This window comes from Symphalangus syndactylus, chromosome 24 (genome assembly GCF_028878055.3).
Source record: "Symphalangus syndactylus isolate Jambi chromosome 24, NHGRI_mSymSyn1-v2.1_pri, whole genome shotgun sequence".
NCBI classification, from domain to species: Eukaryota; Metazoa; Chordata; class Mammalia; order Primates; family Hylobatidae; genus Symphalangus; species Symphalangus syndactylus.
In genome coordinates this window covers 18,435,322-18,448,461 of record NC_072446.2, presented here as the reverse complement: position 1 = coordinate 18,448,461, position 13,140 = coordinate 18,435,322, and the positions used below count along the sequence as shown (strand labels likewise).

Sequence of the window (13,140 nt, the reverse complement as noted above, 5' to 3'; positions counted from 1 at the left end):
TGGCTCCTTGTCTGAGAAGTGAGGGTGGAGGGAAGGACCATAATAGACTCCTTGCATGGGGCTCCTGTGAAGATTAGAAGGGTGTGGCCCATGCGTTGTATAACTGGGTGGCTGGTGCACAGCAGCTGAGGAATAGAGATAAGCTAAGCTGTTAGCATAAGCAGTAAATAAAATGGGCCATACATTAGCAGTAATAATACCTAATATTTCTGTAGCGCCTACCTTATGCCAGCCATTGCTCTGAATGCTTCTCTGTGTTAACTCACCACTTCCTTATCAGAATCCGACGAGGCAGGTATTTTTATTGTCCCCATTTTACAGATGCAGAACCTGAGCCCAGGGAACTTAAGCTCCTCACTTAAGATCATGCTATGGATTGAAATGTGTCCTTCCAAAATTCGTGTTGGATTCGTGTTGAAGCCCTAACGTGCAATATGACTGCATTTGGAAATATGGCCTCTAAGGAATCAAGGCTAAATGAAATCAGAAGGGTGGACCTTGATCTGATAGAATTAGTGTCATTATAAAAAGAGACACCGAAGGGCTCTCTCCTCTCTCTCTCTCAACTGTGTGAGGACACAGCAAGAAGGCAGCTGTTGGCTAGCCAGGAAGAGTGGTCTCACTAGAAATGCATCAGCCAGAACCTTGATCTTGGACTTCCAGCCTCCCGAACTATGAGAAAACAAATGACTGTTGTTTAGGCCACCTAGTCTATGGTATTTTGGTTACCGCAGCCCAAGCTGACTAATACAGATCATCTTCTAGTAAGTGGGAGAATCAGGACTTAACTCTCACAAACTCAAGTTCAGAGTTTAGACTCTTAACTTTCTATTTTCTTACTTTCTACTGTCTCTTCTGCTGTATAATTGATGTTATAATTTTATGAAATATTTATATGTAATATAATAGACATGGAATAGAAAATATTTCTTGCATATTCATTCCTACAATGAGAAAATTATAACTAGGCAAGGAATATATATGGTACAATCTAAAGTGAGGATTAGGCCGGGCGCTGTGGCTCATGCCTGTAATCCCAGCGCTTTGGGAGGCTGAGGTGGGTGGATCTCTTGAGGTCAGGAGTTCAAGACCATCCTGGCCAACATGGCGCAACCCTGTCTCTACTAAAAATACAAAAATTGGCCAGATGTGGAGACACAATGCCTGTAATCCCAGCTACTCGGGAGACTGAGGCAGGCAATCGCTTGAACCCAGGAGGCGGAGGTTGCGGTGAGCTGAGATCGCACCACTGCACTCCAGCCTGAGCGACAGAACGAGACTCTGTCTCAATAAGTAAATAAATAGATAAAATAAAGTGAGGATTGAACAGTTGAAGGGTCATTGATAATCACTGTAAGGATTTAGCACCAGGGCTTGGCAGTACTCAGGTGAGTAAATGCTAGTTATTGCTAATATTATTCATTTATCTTATTGTTATAATTGAGTTAGCTCTGTGTTCTGATCCATGAGTGAATTGGCCTCCTGAAAGCTGCCCTCAAATCCCTCCTCTTTTACACAGTGATTGATGGTCCATGTCGCCTCCTTGTAGTTACAGATTAACAATAGGCCCTCCTCCTGGAAACAGGCCAGATGCCAAACCCCATGCGAGCTGGCCTGGAGAAAGCACTTCTGAAACTTCATCACCAGCAGGCAGCTAGATGACTGTTGAATGGAAGGGGGTGGTTTTGAAGGGTGGAATGGTGACAGAATTAGTCACCAAGTAAACAAGCAACACCTTCGATCAATGCAATGGAATGTAGGTAACCCAGGGGCCCTCCTCACCACTCAGCTGAGGGTGATGCCAACATGGCCAGGCTGGCACACCCAGCAGAACCAGCCCTCTGCCCCTAGCGTCAGTAAAGACCTTGCAGGAGCAAAGAACAGACCCGCTTTGCCTGCCCCACAGTCCTGCACCTCCGTGTGTGTCCCCGCACAGTGCTAGGAACACGGTAGCTATTATCAAGAGTGCCATGTACAGTGCTACAGGTTGCCTCCTGCACAAGGGGACACAGGGAACTGAAATCCGTCCTCACTGAACTGCCCAAGGCTTGATTCCTGGTATGGGACTTTGTGGGTCCAGGGGCAGGGGTGCCTTTATGGAAATCACCTTGGGTGTTTTAAGGCTGCTTGGTGATTGATATTTTGCTTTTGGAGTACTTAATTATGTTTGCACAAACGGATGTTAATCCTAAAAATCTTAGAGCTCGCTCTCATAGTCTTATTATTGCACCAAACATTTTTAAGTGTGTGGTAATCGCAGGTAATGTTAATTGGAGGCTTACTATGTGCCAGGCAGCACCAGGGTGAGCATAGCAGGGCACAAAATGTAGGAAGGCAGCCATCTCTGGTGCACCTCCCTGCATTTTATCCCCCAGGTGCTCACTGGCTTCGCCCTTGCCCTGACCCTGGTGCCAGGCACTTCACACACACTGTCTCCTTTTCCCTTGCAGAATCCCCTTATTCCCTGATTGCACAGATAAAGAAACCAAGGCTGAGCAATGCCATCCCCTCATCTCACCAATGTCACCTTCATGAGGGTGGGCACCTCGCTAGTCCTACCTGCCCAAGAGTAGCAGTCAGAAAGCTACGGAGAGGCACACCTGGGGTTTGAACCTAGATCCACGTGACTCAGGCACTCAAATCCTGAACTGCTTCATGGCAGGGCACTTGGCTTGAAGAGAAACTGCAGACACAGAGACAATCAACTCACATCTAATACTTGAGCAGGACAGATGTGCCTGCGTGGTGCAAAGGTATCGCCGCCCCCAACCCAAAGCCTTTTTCAATTCCTTTCCATCCACATCGCTTGTCATAGTAAAGCAGGCAGAATCCATGGGCTTTAATGGGCCCATTGCTTTTCCTAAAGCCCATGACTTTTTCCTAAAAACAAAACCCTTCTGGGTTCCAGAACTCTTTGGAAAAAAAGAATCTTCTGTGATTTGGGACATTGGTTTGTTCCCTTGCTTAAATGAAAAGCTACTTTAGCATGCCCCGCCCTGTCTGTTGTCTTCATTTAGGAGGAAGCACTCTCTACATACCCCGAGTGTATACACCCAGGGCCTGAAGCCGCTGTGATCTGCTCAGGATCCCCAGGAGGCTGAGGTGGATCAGGCCCTGGACTTGGGGGGAACAATGTAAGGGACACCAAAAAGCTCAGCAGTCATGGAGATGAATAGTATTTTAACATGAAATTTATGAAAATCAAAATTAACGCTATTCCTGATCTTATCTTTCCCTAACATGTTCATAGTTTATTCATCATGGGTGTCTTGCCATTATTTCTGACTTTAAAAATGTTGTGTTAACATACCGTTTATCTCCATGACTGAGTTTTTTGGAATGCCTTAAATTTCGTGCCCAAGGTGAGAGTCTCACTGGCTGCACCCTCATCCCAGGCCGGTCTGGCCTCCAGTTCCACAGCGTCCTTTCCATGAGACCTTGGAACCAGATGCAGCTCCCTCTTCACCCAGCCTCATGTTCCTAGTTGTAAAATGGAGATGATGGTAACAGCAAAAACAAGAACCACAGCTAAGAGTTACAAAGTGCACAGGTATTTACGGGCAGTAGAGTCCTCTCAGCCCTTTGATCTCAGTACTGTTATTAGGTTCACTTTACGGATGAGGAAACTGAGGCCCAGAGGGCTGAAGGAACCTGCTCCAGGGCACCCAGCCAGCCCAGGGTGGAGCTGGGGCTGGCATCTGGCGGTGTGGCTCCAGCGCACCCGCATTCTAATTGCAATGACTCTTCCAGGCAGGAAACTGGTTCAGAGGGAGATGTAAACAGCAGGGGTCCTGCAGCCGGGATTTGAATCAGCAGCTGCCTCACAGGGTGGTCTTGAGCGTTAAATAAGATTCACAAAAGGCACTTCACAAGTCCTTTTTCTTGTCTCCCCACTTCTTTAGGCAATGCCTAAGGTGAAGGCTCAGATTCCACTCGGCTATGCCCTGACGGATCCCCAAATCACACAGCCTATCCCTCCTTCCACTGACTTCTCCCCAAGTCCTGTGCTTGAAATGACTCTCAATGGTTCCACCAAATAGGAGCTATTTATGTGGCTATGCGCCTGACACTGACCACATTGTCATTTGCTCCTTGTAAAACTAAAAACTTTGAGATGAGCGCTATCTTTGGGTTCATTTCACAGATAGTGAAACTGAGGCTTATACACATCCAAGGCCACACAGTGAACAGAAGGCAGAGCTGGGATCAAACTTGACCCTCTGACCCCTGGCCTCTATATGACACCGTCTACCACAAACAGCAAACCCTCCAGCCATGCCTAAAGGATCTGAAAGCAGTTACCTGCTGAGCCCCTGTGGGAGTATCTTCAGTCCCCTCGTGTCACCCGGAGCTGCTCCTGCACAGGGTCCTGGGTCTCCAGTGTGTGCTGCCCAGTGTCTGGCTGTCGGTGGAGCTCCGCTCCCTACACTCTGCTTCCTTGTGCAGAGCCTGCTGGCTGAATACACAGAGCAGCGCAAACACAAGCCTGGGTGGAGTCCTCCCTTCTCCCCCGACCGTCCTGCAGAAACAGGTTCTCTTCCTGATGTGGGGCTGCCCTCCCAACTCCAATAAAAACTGAGCACCTGACTCCTCTTGCATTAATGCCTCCCTGGCACCCCAAGTATTCTACCCAGTGCCCCTCACCCACTGAGGCTGCCGGGTTGACCTGGGTAGGCAGTTTCCTTCCCCAGGAACTGTAGGTCATGGTCAGAGCAGGGAAAACACGTTCTGTGAGATTTTGCAGTTCTGTCTGCCTTTTACCTTCATTTACTTCAGAACACCACCTCCACCACCACCCAACCACCTAATTGGAAGGAAATAGCTTCTCATCCACTCAACTACCCCTAGTCATGTAAACCTTATTCCCAAAGGGGTTTGGACACCAGAAATCAGGTAACCTAAGGGTGGTTTATTGCTCTGGAGACATACCATGATGTTGGAAAGGGCATTCTTTTTCTTTGCAGGCCAGAAATTCGACAGGCTGTGCAATTTATTTAATTCAAGCAAGGATGTTGTTTAAAGTGTCTTACAAGGACATATACAATAGATTATGAGAGCATGAAATAACATATAACAAAAGAAGATTGAAGAACAAAATCTGGAACATCAAATGAGAACAGGATCGAAAATAAATGCGAAAATAAACAGGATCGAAAATAAATGTTGATTTACAGACTTGCCATGAAGGGTTTGCAGATACGGCTTTGAGCTTCCTAACAGCCAATGCAAGAAAGGAAACATGATAAATTACACTACTTAGTGCTCTGGAGGAGACATTCGAGAGAATTGCAACCAATAATTATTGTGGTTTTATTCAACAATATACTCAGCTTAACCCCTATCATGAATACTTGTCGGGCACCAGGCTATATATATAAGCCAGAGTTTACAGAGGTGAGTAAAAGATGCTGAGTCTCTACCCTTCTTGCACTCAGTGTCATTGGACATAGAATCCTGTAAATATAAACACAGAATTACAGGGTGTGATTCTCATTATAAAAGAAGCCCAGGCAGCTAAGGGAGAGAAATAGAGAGAGCTGGGGAAGGCCTCTTTCAGAAATCAACATTTAAGAAAAAAATACTATTTAAATAAATGCTGAATACACAACCAGGCACACCATAATTAGGGTTGTAAAGTCGATTCCAGCTGAGCACTGTACATGTCAATCTGGAATGTAGTAAACCCAATTATTAAGCAGCTGCTATGCACATGCTGTGTGCTGACCCAAACCTGGAGGCTCAGGAGCTTGAGTTCTGGCCCTGGGTTGAGACAGACAAGGGCTTGGATCTTGATTCTTACTGATCGGCTGTGAGATTATGAGCAAGCTACTGTACTTCCCTAAGTCTCTGTCAGCTGCCTCAGCTGTGTGCTCCTTTGTGTTTATTTTGCATCTATTCTTGTATCCCCAACTCCTAGCACCCTGCAAAACGAGGATGGGGATCCCTCTATGATAGAGTAGGTACTCTGCAACTCCTGGCTGATTGGACTTGTTCAGTCTTTTTTTTTGAGACGGAGTCTTGCTCTGTCACCCAGACTGGAGTACAGTGGTGTTATCTTGGCTCACTGCAACCTCTGCCTCCCAGGTTCAAGCAATTTTCTTCCCTCAGCCTCCTAAGTAGCTGGGACTACAGGTGTGTGCCACCATGCCTGGCTAATTTTTGTATTTTTAGTAGAGGTGGGGTTTCTCCATGTTGGCCAGGCTGGTCTGGAACTCCTGACCTCAAGTAATTTGCCCACCTCAGTCTCCCAAAGTGCTGGGATTGTCGGTGTGAGCTAACACTCCCCGTCGTCTTGCTCTCTTTTAAATTATACATGGCAGTAACTGCCATTTGGATGGCATGTTAGTCTTTGCAAAGCCTTTTGTGTTTATCCATCCATTTCATTTATGTCCACAGTGAAATTAGGATCTTTTGCTCCCATTTTACAGAAGAAAAACATAAGGTTTAGGGATATGAGCGATTTAGGAGATTAAGAAAAATCATTCAGGTGGGGCACTCAGCAGCGTGTCTGGCAAACTGTAGACCATCACCAAGCATCAGCTGGTGTAGTCAGGAGTGGTGATGAAGGCAGGACCGGCTATATAATTTGCTGAACCCAGTGCAAAACAAAAACGATGAGACCTTTGTTCTAAAAGCAGGGAAAAGTACCATTAAAGGTATGAAACATAAAGCTGTTTTCTTTCCTTCCTGGTCTCTTTCTCTACTTGTCATGTATTTTACTTATTATTCGAAGTCATTCTAAGGAAAGAAAAAATAAAAATGTAGGTGATCAGCATGAGTTTTCCATCCATCTTTAGATCATGCCATGCTGGTTTGAAATGCAATGAACTCGAGGGCAGAATCACCAAAATCACACGACTTGTATTTTGTAGTTTGTCGTGGGGTCTATGTAGTCTGTTCTCACTAAAACAGTGTAAACGCTGCATAGAAGTCATCATTCAACTGTTTTTACTCTACCTCTGGACGCTCACCCATTCTACCAATGCTTTCTATCTTCAGTTTATTGATGAATAAGGAAAAATCAAAAGAAAAAGAAACTCTAAGCTGCCCTATATTTCTGTCTTGTTATGTTATCATTTTCAGCACAAGCGGTTGGCCCTTACAGGGAGGTAACCTGGGTAAGAAAGGCTAGGATAGGATTCTTTTGTTGTTTGTGTTTCTTGGAATGTGCTGCCTTTTTTTCTGTATTGAAGATAATTTCTGATTTGCGTGGAAAGCCTGGACTCTCAGGGGTGTCAGTGCCCCCACATACTCAATTGCAGCTGTAACACACATGCGTTTTACTTGCTTTGAGGCTTGCTGAACAGTCATGAACCCACTGGCATTCTCTGCTCATGGGCATCATGGATGTTATATGTGAACAGGCGGCAATGAACCGTAGACTTGCATATTGCTTGTATCTCATGGCTATGCTTCATTGTCTCATCAGATTTTACGTACTCAACCCAAGTTCAGAGATAACACTACAACTGACCCTTGAACCACAAGGGTTTGAACTGCATGAGTCCACTTAGACATGGATTTTTTTCCTCCTCTTCTGCCACCCCTGAGACAACAGGACCATCCCCTCTTCTTCCTCCTCTTCCTCAGCCTATGCAATGTGAAGATGACAAGGAAGAAGACCTTTATGATGATCCACGTCTACTTAATGAATAGTAAATATATTTTCTCTTCCTTATGATGTTTCTTAGAATGTGTTGTCTTTTTAATGTTCTTAATAACACTTTCTTTTCTCTAGCTTACTTTATTGTAAGAATGCAGTATACAAATGTAATACATATAACATAGAAAACATGTTTATGTTATTAGTAAGGATTCTGGTCAACAGTAGCCTATGAGTAGTTAAGTTTCTGCAAAGTCAAAAGGTATACTTGTATTTTCAACTGCACAGGATTGACACCCCTAATCCCCGTGATGTTCAAGGGTCAGCTGTGTTAAGATTTTCAATATGGCAACCGCAGAGCAATAAACCAAGCTCAGGGCCCGGGGTGGAGGTAGCAACAGGTCTTCAAAAGTGCAAACTTCTTGGTGGAAAAATTTACTTCCCGGTGTCGACAAAGCAGGGAGTTCACTAAGAGTAAAGTTTCTCCTTGCTACACAGACTTCAAGTGGTGCTCACCATCACACTCCCGACTTGGTTTGCCTCTTAATCTTCTCTCTTTACCATCTCCACCCCTCTTCAAATATTGACAAGCACATGTGGCTGTCATCTCCTGTTATCAAACTGCTTTCCTGAAAATCTGGGTAGAGCTGGTTGTTGAATCTAAAAGAGTCATTGGAAAACTGAAATCGGAAATCTCCCCAGGACCTTCTTTCTGACCTGCCCCTGCCTCTCTGCATATATTCCGTCCTCCACCCAGGCTTCTCGCTCATGCTAAGCCATGTTGGCTGTGTTTTTGATCATGAACCAGAGGAAGGCATGACCCAGACATTATAGTGTGGTCATGCACCCATGGCCCGTCAGCGACAGCTGGTCTCCTGCCAGTCAGGATGCCGACCCTGCTCCAGCTGAGACAGGAAATCTGACAGGCACCTTTGTCTTTTTGTATGCCACCCATCACTTGGCATTTTTCAGATTACTTTCTTGTGCTTTATCTGATATGCTCCTTACTATAATCCTATGACATAAGGAGTATCTATTTGCCTGAGGAGGAAACAGGTTCAATGAAGACTGATGTCTTGTGCTAAATTAAGCCATGGGCTAACACTGGGGGCAGATCTCTCAAGGCTAAACTCAGGGTCAGTCTTGGTTAGGAACCCAGGGTCTGGCATCACTCAGCCTGAGACAGAATTTTGGTTTCACAATTGATTCGCTGTGTGACCTTGGGAAGGTTGCTTGCCCTTTCTGTGCTTTGGTTTTATGATCTAAAAATGGTTCTATTGGCAGCACCCAAGTTATAGAGTTGGTGTGGGAATTAAATGAGATAATTCACAGAAAATGCTTAGCACAGTGCCTGGCACACCGTATGCTTAATAAAATGACACAGTCACTAAGGATAGGGTTGGGATTTAAACACATAGCATCTGACCTCAGGACCTGCACTCTTAACAACTAAATTTACACATGCATATGTAATATATATGCACACAGATGCATGAACATATCAACATAATTAAAGGAAAATAAAAAATAGTAACAAAACTCACAAATAATCTAGAAACCGCATGCAAACTGCATTGAATGTAGATTACTTGACCATGTGTCTCTGTTTCAAATCTCTGATTCTTTAGGTCATATTTTAAAACTTATGCAACATTTTGAGAACGACGTTGGATGCTTTCTCATGGAGAATGCATCCAGTGTAGTGCATGGAGAGGGTTTAATCCTCCTAATCTTGTTGAAGTATGAGACTATCATGCAATAAACAGAACACAGTTTTGTATTCACCTCTATCCCTGCCCCTGGAGATAGGATGGGGATTTACTGTTGTCATCGGCAAAGACCACATCTGCCATTTCCCCTAATTCAAACCATGTTCTGCATCATGATATGCTGTTTACTGACTTCTGTGAGGGGGCCAATGATGAGCACAGTGGTTAAGAGAAGGCCTTGGAATTACACCCCAGTTTGAACTCTGGCTCATACTTCTGCGTTGTGCAAAATCAACCATGTGCAAAATCAAGTTGTACAAAATCTTCTTACTCTAAAATAGAAACAAGAACGTCTCTCCTGAGGATTGTTTTGAAGATAAAATGGAATGAGGAATGAAAACACCAAGCCCAGATGCTGACAGACACTAAGGGCTCAACCAGCAATACCTGTTATTACTGTAATTGGCTATCATTGAGTCTACAGAGATGTGTATGACCATGATGCAGCCATATATTCAGAGAGATTAATTTTTGTCACCACTATAGTGCACCCCTCTTTTTTTTGGGATGGAGTCTTGCTCTGTCACCAGACTGGAGTGCAGTGGCGCGATCTCGGCTCACTGCAACCTCTACTTCCCGGGTTCAAGCGATTCTCCTGCCTCAGCCTCCCGAGTAGCTGGGACCACAGGTGTGTACCACCATGCTCAGCTAATTTTTGTATTTTTAGTAGAGATGGGGTTTCACCATGTTGGCCAGGATGGTCTTGATCTCTCGACCTCGGGGCACCCTTCTTTTATTGCAAAAATTGTGTCTTATTTATATTTGTAACCTAAGTGCCTACCTGAATGCCAGCCCAATGTCAATGTTGCCTCAATGGCTCATGGCATGTTGAATACAATATGGTACCTGCCATATCAGTCTTAGATTTAGGTCTCACTTCTGCTTCAGCTATGCCATGAGAATGTGGGCAAATTCCTTAAACTCCTTGGAACTGTTTTCTCACTGCCAAATAGGGATGGGACGTTTAATGTATGGGAAATGTCTAGCACACAGCCTGGTACATAACTTGTGATGTACAGCAGCAGAAGGTAGCTGTGGTTTTTCATCATTATTAGTATTATTGAAGGATAAAAAAAGCAATATAGAAAGGAAGAAGCCAAGGGTGGTGGTCGAGGCAGAGCAAGGTCTCCCCACCTCTGCACTACTGCCATGTGGGGCTGGATCCTTCGGTGCTGTAGGGTCTGTCCTGTGCATCGTAGGGTGTTTGGAGCATTCCTGGTCTCTACCCATAGGTGCCAGGAGCATGTCTCCAGTTGCCATAAGAAAAGATGTCTCTGGACATCGCCAAATGACTCCTAGGGGGCAAAACCTCCCCTGTTGAGAACCACTGGGGTAGAAGGATGGGTGAAAGTTTGGTAGCCACTTTGCAGGGGGTGTATGCCTCTGGAAAGCTGAAAATTGGCAAGGATAGGAGGCTTGGAGTGTGGATGACAGAAATTCCAGAGAGAGAAAAGAGGCAGGGAAATACGCCATAAGCTCTAGGATCAGCAGGTGCCCAGTGGCTGGACTATAGGATATCATTGCAATACTTAGTATTATTTTTATTGAGAATAAGGCTATGAATATGGCCAGGGAAAGAGCTTGGATATCACGCTAGGGGTCTGGGCTTTATCCTGAAGGGTCATCAAATATACTGACACTGTGAGGAATTTGGGGTAGTGTTGCTTGATAAAATAATGAAACTATGACACAGCTATAGCATGGATGAACCCTGAAGACACTATGCTAAGTGAAATGAATCGGACATAAAAAGAAAAATATTGTATAATTCTACTTATATGAGAAGAATTAAATTCATAGAGAAAGAAAATAGAATGTTGGTTGTCAGGGGCTGACAGAAGGGGAATGGGAACTTACTGTTTAACAGGTACAGAGTTTAGTTTGGGAAGATGAAAAGATTCTGGAAATGGATAATAGTGATAGTTGCACAGTATTTAGAATGTGCCTAATACCACTAAAACGTACATTTAAAATGGTTAAAGAGATAAATTTTATGCTTCTTATATTCTATCACAATAAAAAATACAAGAAGTCCAGTTAAATTTGAATTTCAGATTCAACGATAAATAATTTTTTTACTCTAAGTCTGTCCCAAATACTGCATAAGCATAGCATAAGTATGTTTCATGTACAATATTGGACATACTTATACAAAAACAATTATTCATTATTGTTGAAATTCAAATATACTTGAAATTCAAATTTAACTGGGTGTGCTGTACTTGTATTTGCTAAATCTGGCATCCCTAAGTTGGGGACATTGCTGAGGATGGGCTAGAGGGAAGGGAATGGTGGCAGGCAAGCCACAGAGGATGCATTTAGCCACAAGTAGCAGGAAACGTGATGGACAGCAGCTTAGACCAAAAGAGCATTTCTGGTTTAATTAACAGGAAATCCACAGGAAGGTGCTTCTGGGGCTGGTGCAGCCGCTCAACAGTGTCTTTGAAACTCAGGTTCTGATTTTCTCCTCTGCCAGACTCAGGTATTCATCTCATCAAAGCAAGAAGACCACCTCAGCTCTAGACACCACAGTCGCCCCCTAACTTCTGCTGCACGGAGCAGGGATAGACACAAAAGACCTTTCCTTCCCAGATGTTGTTGAAAAAAAAAAAAAAAAGAAAGAAAAGAAAAAATAGAAACTTTTTTTTTTTCTTCTGGGAGAAAAAGCTTTTGAGAAGGCCTCAGACAGAGTAATTGACTTCTCTTCATGCCTCACCTGTCAGAACTGGATCTCACCACTCCCATTCATGAACCAGTCCCTGCAAAGGATAGTAGGATTGCTGTAATTGGCTTAGGTCAGGAGTCAACAAACTTTTTCTGGAAAGATCCAGATAGCAAATATTTTAGGCTTTGTGGGCCGCATCGTCTCTGTTTCACACTACAATTCTGCCATTGTAGTGTGAAAGCAGTCAAAGGCAAAGTTTAAATGGATGTGGCTGTGTTTCAATAAAACTTTATTTAAAAAAGTACAGGTGGTGACATAACAACTAAACTCTAAGAGTCTGGACAGAAGCCAGGCAGAGAAAGCTGTGGAAAGAACATTGAACTTGGAGTCAGTCCCACCCACCTGGGTCTGAACTCTTGGCTTTGCCTTGTGTCCTTAGGTAACCTACTTCTCTCTGAGCTTCAGCTTCTTCTTCAGCTGCAAAATGGGGCTAATAATATTTACCTACTAAGGTTCTTGTGGGGGAAGTAGGCAATGGAAGTGAGTGTAAGGAGGGAAGAGTAGAAGGAGTCCAACAATAATCTGAATTTTCTGAACTCAAGAATGTCAATACAGGCAGGGCATGGTGGCTCACACCTGTAATCCCAGCCGAGGCAGGCAGATTACCTGAGGTCAAGAGTTCGAGACCAGCCTGGTCAACATGGTGAAACCCTGTCTCTACTAAATATACAAAAATTAGCCAGGCGTGGTGGCACACGCCTGTAATCACAGCTACTCGGGAGGCTGAGGCAGGAAAATTGCTTGAGCCTGGGAGGCGGAGGTTGCAGTGAGCCGAGATTGTGCCATTGCCCTCCAGCCTGGCCGACAGAGTGAGACTCTGTCTCAAAAAAAAAAAGGAATGACAATACAATTTCCAAATCCCTAACTATTAACAGTGCTTACATCTGGGGAGAGACTGAGGGTGGATCAGGTGGGGAAAAGAGGGGGAGGGGACTTTCTATTTCAATTTTATAAACTTTGGTATTGTTTGAAGTTTTAAATATGTAAACATGATTTAATTTTTGTAATTAAAATACATTCTGTATATCACCTCCTACCCATTA

General features: G+C 44.2%; 1 long non-coding RNA gene across 1 annotated transcript in view; it reads left to right on the top strand.

Moving 5' to 3' along the window:
* LOC134735939 (uncharacterized) overlaps nucleotides 1-13,140 on the top strand; it is a 39,026-nt gene that overhangs the window by 20,931 nt on the left and 4,955 nt on the right. The window contains exons 3-4 of the long non-coding RNA XR_010119547.1: nucleotides 4,965-5,394; nucleotides 7,430-7,655. This is a non-coding gene — a long non-coding RNA (uncharacterized lncRNA). The remainder of the gene's footprint in view (nucleotides 1-4,964; nucleotides 5,395-7,429; nucleotides 7,656-13,140) is intronic.